Consider the following 8,586-nt stretch of genomic DNA (forward strand, 5'->3'; position numbering starts at 1 on the left):
CCGGACTAGAAACCCCATCATCTGTATCTAGGTCTTGCTGCACGTGTGACGAATTGTCCTCCACCTTTTCATCATTGTTCTTGGAATTGGAATAGCCGTTTCTTGCATGGCACAATCATCAAAATTAATTTCTGAAAAGAGATTGCGAATATCGAAACACCCTAACTCCTCATCTTCCTTCTTATCACTATTCCGGTCACAATTCCGGTCACCGTTACCGGAATTACATCTGCCAACAAAACAATTCTCGTTTAACTCATCATCAACTTCATACTCTGATTCAAAGTTGCTAATATCATCATCATCTGTATTTCCATAAGTGTCTTCGATAAATTCATCTTCATCTTCTTCTTTGTTACTCTTAGAATCACTACAAGAAAACTGTTATCTTAGGACCCCCAAAAGGGTCGTAAAAAGCCTATTCTTAGGACCTTTTGCCTCATAGGACCCTCAAACCATTGGACGTATAGGTGGGCGTCGTATCAACCAAAAAGGGTCCTAATGTTTATAGGACCGGTTTCATGAGTCCTATTAATAGCATAAAAAGTGTCCTTATAGAAGACCATCTTAGGACCCTTTATAATATAATCTGATGCATAAATTTGTGTTGTTAGGATCTATTAGGACTCCAAAAAAGTGTACTAATATAATTTAGTACCACAAAAAAGGTCCTAATATAAGTAGATGTTAATTAAGTACCACAAAAAAGGTCCTAATATAATTTAGTACCACAAAAAAGGGTCCTAATATAATTTAGTACCACAAAATAGGGTCATAATATAATTTAGTACCACAAAAAAGGGTCCTAATAAAACTAGATGTTACTTAAGTACTACAGAAAAGGGTCCTAATTCAATTTAGTACCACAAAAAAGGGTCATAAGTTAACTAAATGTTAATTAAGTATCACAAAAAAGAGTCCTAATATAAGTAGATGTTAATTTTGTACCACAAAAAAGGGTCCTGAGATATGTATATGTTAGTACCAAAAAAGGGTCCTAACAAGTAATAGGAGTTCCGGATATCCGGTTCGGATATTCGGGTCGATTTCGGGTTTTAGGCCAGGATATGGTAATTGGGCCTTTCTAGCCCACTTCAGATAATTGGGCCGTTTGGATCTGCTTCAGCTAGCTGGGCCTGTCGCCACGTTTAAGCTTACTGGGCCTTTTGTGCCCGGTAATGCTATTTGGGACTTACGGGCCTGATTCAGCCATTTTGGGCCTTTCGAGCCTGCTTCAGCTATTTGGTCCTTTTGGTACTGGTTCGGATCCAGTTTTCTTTTGCTGCATCAATTTATTATTCATTACAAATTACAAAACAAATATTAATATTGTTGCAATTCAAAAAATATTACAGATTATAGATTACTAATATTGTTTCAACACCACAAATGCAAGAACATGTCCAAGTAACATCAACATATTACAGATCATTATCTCAAACACACAAACTCATAAAACAAATAATATTCATGTTCAAACATTATAATCAAACCGGCCAGCATTACAAAACACACAAACTCTTCAATCCGCCACCAATCTATCTTGATCAGTCATCAAAATCTGCCACCTACAATTAAACCATCTACGTATAAGCATAAAGGTGCACGTTATAAAAATGAATTCATAATTTTAGTACAAAATTAACAAAGACATACCTCGATCAATGCAGTAGGCCAAGCAGTAGACGTACTGATAGTTAAAGCTAAGGGGTATAAAATACTATTAAATTTTAGCAGGAAATACTATTAAATACGATACAATTTTACACAAGATATTTATTTATTTATTGAATGGATATACTTAAACCTTGCTACAACACTTATAGGCAGTGTACCTAATCGTACAGTAGTGTAGTTTTTAGTAAGTCCGGTTCGTTCCACAGGGAATCTTTTTCACAAAGCTTAACGCTATATTAGTTTAAATTATAAAAATACGAATATATATATATATATAAGTAATATTATTATTTTAAAGGGGGGTTTTTACCGTTTAATGACCGGTTTGTCGATTTTAAAACTTTAGTCGCAGTTAAAATCAAATGTAAAATATTAAATAAATAAAAGACTTAATTTAAAGCGTAAAGTAAATAACGATAATGAAATTGCGATAAATAAAAGTGCGATAAAATAAACTTGCGATAATTAAAAAGTACGATAATTAAAAGTGCAATTAAATACAATAACAAAAAATAAAAGTGCGATAATTAGAAGTGCAATTAAATATAAAATAAAGGAAATTAAATATGAAATAAAAGAATTATGCTTATTTAAACTTCCGTAATCATGATGTTTGACGTGTTGATTTTAGTTTTATGCCCATGGGTTAATTGTCCTTTGTCCTGGATTATTTAATATGTCCGTCTGGTTTTTGTCCATAACAGTCCATCAGTCATAAATATAAAGTGCGAGTGTCCTCGTCAAATTATCCTTATACCCGAAGTTAAATATTCCAACTAATTGGGGACTTAAACTGTAACAAGATTTTAATACTTTGTTTAATAATTACACCAGGATGTCGACTGAGTGTAAACCAAGGTTTTAATACTTTGTTATCAATTATGCCAAGTGTCCTTGTACATAATTTCACCCCTGTTTTAATAATTCTAGTGGCTATTAATCCATTCCCGTGTCCGATTAAATGAACGATTATTCGTACATATAAATATCCCGCCCATCGTGTCCGATCGAGTGTATATGGTTATTTATAGGGACGTTCAATTGTAAATCTTTATATTAAAATTAACAAACTATCATTTAGTTAAACAAATATAAAACCCATTAATAGCCCATAGTCTAATTTCCACAAGTGTCGTTCTTTTGTCCAAACCCCAATTATGGTATAAAGCCCAATTACCCAATTTTAGTAATTAGCCCAACATCATGATTACTTCGTTTTAAATAAGCATAATAATAACTTAGCTACGAGACATTAATGTAAAAAGGTTGAACATAACTTACAATGATTAAAAATAGCGTAGCGTTACACGGACAGAATTTCGACTTACACCCTTACAACATTCGCTAACATACCCTTATTATTAGAATTAAAATTAAAATTAAAATTAAAATATAATAAATATAATATATATATATATATATATATATATATATATATATATATATATATATATATATATATTACGTATATAGATAGAGAGATTGATATTATGGATGGATAAATGGTGCACCAAAGCTCGATTTTTATAGGCCTGTGATCTGGAAAAGATGCTCATGCGATCGCATGGATTTATGCCTTCCAGGCCATACGATCGCATGGCCAGCTGGGGAGAGCCACATTTGGTTGTTTTCTTCTACCGACGTTTATTTAAATATAATATAATATATATATATTAATTTTAAGAATTTATTATATATTATATTATATTCATATGCATAGTTGACTTGTAATTTTTAGTCCGTTGCGTCGAGCGTTGAGAGTTGACTCTGGTCCCGGTTCCGGATTTTCGAACGTCCTTGCGAATAATTTAATATCTTGTACTTTGCGTTTTGAATCTTGTACTCTTGTAATTTTGAGACGTTTCTTATCAATAATTGGAACCTTATTGATTGTATTTTGTACTTTTGAGCTTTTTGGTCGTTTGCGTCTTCAATTCGTCGAATCGGTCTTTTGTCTTCACCTTTTATTATTTAAACGAATATCACTTGTAAATAGAACAATTGCAACTAAAAGCTTGTCTTTCTTGAGGAATAATGCTATGAAATATATGTTCGTTTTTAGCATTATCAAATATTCTCACACTTGAGCGTTGCTTGTCCTCAAGCAATATCGTCTTGAAATACTAGAATCACTTCTTTATTCTTCACACTTTGTACATCAGTGATTTCAATACGGTAGTATAAACAATGGTAGTAACGATGTGGTTTACAGTCTCACATGACTTATGAAAATTTAGATCCTTTAGGAAATTGGATCTTTATGAAAACATTTGATTTTTTTTTAAAATTAAATCTAGCTTTTACCCTAGATAAGTTTTCCGGAATAACCCTTCACTGGTGTTTGCAAAATATTTTTGTGGGTTTGGTGGGTTTCAGATTTGAAAATTTTAGCTTAAAACTTGTGGTTTTGTGTCACCCACTTGCTAACCTTGTATTAGGAAAGCAACACGTCCAGTATACTTGCTCCGTATATTACCTTTTGGTAAACTACCGTCCGGTTGTAAAGGAAAGCGTTGAACAAGCAACTGTTAAGGCAATATCCCTTGACATGCTTTTAATTATGATCTATAACGTGTCGGATGCAATTACTATCCTTGGTAGGAGCAATAGTAAAGCTCTCCCTTATGATTTTTCGGTCTGGCATAAGGTCCTATCTTTGACCATGCTATGCAACCACCGTTCTTACGGTTGACGCCCGATTTGGTTCAGGTGACCTAATGAATTCCAGGTGAATTCCTAGGATTTTACGTTCAATGGTAATGAACGCATTGAAAATGGGTTTTCAGAAAACAAATCGGTTTATAATTTGATCAAAATATTTTCTCGTTCAAGCTCGAGTTTAGATATCATTGAATTCCATGAGTTTGTAATTCTCAATCTTTAAGGTCAATCTCTAGGATTGAGTAATATCAATCTTAAAAGCTGATTTTTGATCTTTAAAAGAGATTATCCTTTCTGGGGATCTGATTTATTAGTCTTATCAAGCTAATTTGCACGGTGCCCCCCCATTGTACGAGATAAATCCTTCTCATGGTTAGGATAAATCTGACCACTTGGCGACCTTGTTTTATGCTGAGGTCCGTGGATTTCCTGCTGATTTTAGAGATGACTTTTCTAGATTTTTCATCAACCTACAGCTGGTCTGGACGACAACTTCATGACCTAAATCAAGAAGCGCGTTTCTTTTTCGAAAGACTTTACTTCCTTTTAACGATGGAATTGATTCATCGTGTAGATCCATCTCTTGTTTTCTTTCATCGGGTAAAACAGTTTAGTTTAGACCAAAGCAAAAGTATCTTCAATTATTTGTTACAGAAATATGTGACATATGTTTAAGATAACTTGGTAATTTTCCCACACTTGGCTTTTATTTTCCTTTTTATTGTCCTCTATTCCATTTTAAATGAATTTTAACATTTTGGTTTGTTTCTCAATTTATGTCCTTTCTGAGGTAACAATAATTTCGGTGTTAACACCTAGTTTTATCGTTCATAAATATGTATAAACATGATTTTGAGCTCATTTAATTGAAAATTTTGAAAAATTTTACTAGAATTGGGTAGTCAGTATATAAGACTAGGGCTATTCTTTATCAGAGAGCACTAGATTTTAATACAACTACTACTTTACTAGTATTTCTAATGGTAACCAAGTGTATAAAGTAAAAATTTTTAAAATCCGAAAGAATTTAACCTCTTCCCACACTTAAGATCTTGCAATGCCCTCATTTGCAAGAAATTAGTAATAATTTAAATTATTGAGGGTGATTAGTGTAGAAATGATTAAATTTTACCAAAGTTTCCAAACATATTGGCGTTTGTTTGCTGAATGATAAATGGTGCATATCATTTGTTCATTCCGTCTGTTGTTACATCACATTTATTTATCATCTTGTCATCAAAATTAGTAACTTTTGCTGAACTTAATGCCAGTCTTTGAAAATGCGCTGTTTTACCCTGTTTTGTACAATTTACAATATACATACATACAAATATAAACATGCATGGCAATTTGAAATGGGACATAATATCCTACTTTCAAATCCTAAATGTGAAATATTAGTACACAATAATAATAAAAATGATAAAGATTACATAAGTATATTCAATAACATAAGTTTAAACATGAATAAGTAAAAAGATAAAAACATAAAAATCATATAAATAACCAAATGGAACCAAATCAGTCTGGATAAGGGTTCCAGTTCATCTCATCAGGTGGGTTCCATTGTTGGTTATAGTTGTTCTGATAGGCTTGGTTATAGTCATACCGGTTAAAGGGTGGTCGGATATCGGGGCTGTGTGGCGGAAAATGAGCAGGTCGAGTAGGTACATAGTTATTTGGTACCTGATATGATAGCTGGCTAATGATTTGGTGCTGATGAACTACCCAGCTATCGTGTTGGCATCGCCCATAATCCTCGTATACTTGCTCGGAGTTCCACTGCTCATACATACTATGTCTGGCCGTGTTCGTCATTGCTTCCTCATCTATACGAACGTGGACGTCAAGAATAGCATCTCGAAAGACATCCCTAATGTCTTCTGCCTCCTCCATTTCCTCGTCTGAGCCTCTCTCTACCTGAGGATGAGATCCCTCATAGGGTACTGCCTGGTTACGTCTACTTTTCAATACCTTAGCACCCACATAAACTTTCAATCCTAAAGGCTCAACCTGTTCTCTACAAAGCTGTAATGGACCCCCTTGGTTCCTATCAACACCTAAATACTCTCCATGAGAGTAACAAAAATACCTCCTCCTATTATACTCCCGTCCTGCATTCCCTCTACCATTTTAGATAAATAAAAAGCAACACAGTAAGGGATATTGACAAAGCTTCTAGGATCCCGAATACACTTTAGGTAGAATAAATCATGTAAGGTAATTTTTTCTTTATTATGACCTCTCTGTGTAATCGAGTTAGCCAAAAATCTATGAATAATACGAAGCTCGGCTCTGTCAATATGTGTATAGGAGTGTCCTCATGCTCGTGTAAAAACATCAAAATGTGACATACGCCTCCAAATGGCGTCACGTCAAAGTTACTATCTACCCTTTCACCATAATGAATCAAATTTATACAATCGGGTAATAGCAACTCACCAGGAGTATATATCTGTAAGGCCTTGGCCATGTCCAGCATGGACATTCTGTACATCCTACCGCCAAGGATAAACCTAAGAAATCTTCTATCATCTATTCTAACTATATTTGTATCAAGTGATACAGTACTCATCAACTCAACACACCATTCCTTATATACAGGTCTACGAATGGTGAAAAGACGTTCCCAATCTGTAAAAGAAGAACTGACATACCTTTGTACCAAAAGCTGTCTAACACGGTCAGCTAGATGGACCGTTTCTAAAGGGGCCCAATCGATTACCCTTGGCACCTCTACATTTTTTGTTACCAATTTGAATTTATTCATTTGATATGTCTCGTAATCTCTCCATCTCCTATCAAATCTTAGATTAGGATGCAGAGTGTGCTCAGAAATCGTTGGGAATTCTACTGGCGGCCTCATTGGGAATACTATGAATTCATCAACAAACTGTACCGGATCATAAAAAGGTATGTGCTGATCAGGCTGTTGTTGTGGTTCTTGTTGTGGTTCTTGTTCGTGTTGCATTTCTGATTCTGGTTCTGGTGCTGGTGCTGGTCGTCTAGATGATGATGCTCCTGAACCTCCAGTATCGACTTTCTGCAAAACACATTAAACACAAAATTTGTGCATCCAAATATGCATTAGTGTTATTAAAATAACAACTTAAAACAATCACTATAACATGTTAAATCAAAATTAAACTTATACACATTTTCACAATTTTTCACAATTCTACACTTTTCAAATAAGCACATATGAAAATGTATACAAAATTCATAAGCATTTAACTCAAATAACATGTCAAATTAGTCATTACTAATAATTAAACAAGTCTCAAATGGCAAATATATCAAATTAATCAAGTTCATGAATTTTGGACTTAAAAAGTCCACTTTAATCTCCAAAAATCATGTTTAGGATCAATGTTTGGATCATTTAACTATCTAAACATGTTACACTACTCAATTTAGCAATAATTCATGACAAAAATCGACCATAACCCGTTTATATTAAAAAAAACCCCAAATTGCTCAAAATCACTAACCCTAGATTTCTAAAATTTTTGAAGTTTTTGGCTTCAAATCATGTTAAATAGCATCAATCTAGGTTAAACATGCATAAAATACTAATAATTTAACACTAATTACACTAGAAATTAACAAAATTGCATTAGGTAAAAAAATTTGTAATTATCACAAAAACTAGGAATTTATAGAGTTTAGGGGTGTAATTTTTACCATTTTGCTGAAGAATGAGAATCTAGGCATGATTAAAGCAAGAAAAATGACGAATTACGGTGGAAAATTGGCGAAATTTGGTGAAGATTTGAGAGAGTTTCGTATTTGTGTGTGTGTTGTGTGGAGAAGACAGACCTGCTGTCTGTTTTGAGTCTGACCTGCATTTGGTCCCCATGCGATCGCATGGGTTCCAAGTGCAAACCCCATGCGATCGCATGGGGTGCCGACTACAGTGATTTGGCTTTTTTTTTTTTTTTTTTTTTTAAGGTTATACTTTATAAAACATAAAATTAATAAAATTTTAAAAATTTGTTTCTTTTTAGGATGAGGGCATTTCGGATCGATGTCCTAGTCTGTCCCTCGACAAAATTTTTAAAATTTGTCAAATCAAAGCGCGGTTTTAAATGTAAAGATTTTTGGATTTTTTAATGTTTTTGGCATACTTTAATTCAATAAGATTAAAAATAATGATAATAAAAGTTCTCGTCCCTCCCTCGGGTAAAGCAATTTCGGTTCAACGACCTAGTCTTCAACTCACGACGAATTTTAAAAATCATATTTTTA

This window comes from Rutidosis leptorrhynchoides, chromosome 9 (assembly GCF_046630445.1).
Source record: "Rutidosis leptorrhynchoides isolate AG116_Rl617_1_P2 chromosome 9, CSIRO_AGI_Rlap_v1, whole genome shotgun sequence".
In the NCBI taxonomy this organism is placed as follows: domain Eukaryota; kingdom Viridiplantae; phylum Streptophyta; class Magnoliopsida; order Asterales; family Asteraceae; genus Rutidosis; species Rutidosis leptorrhynchoides.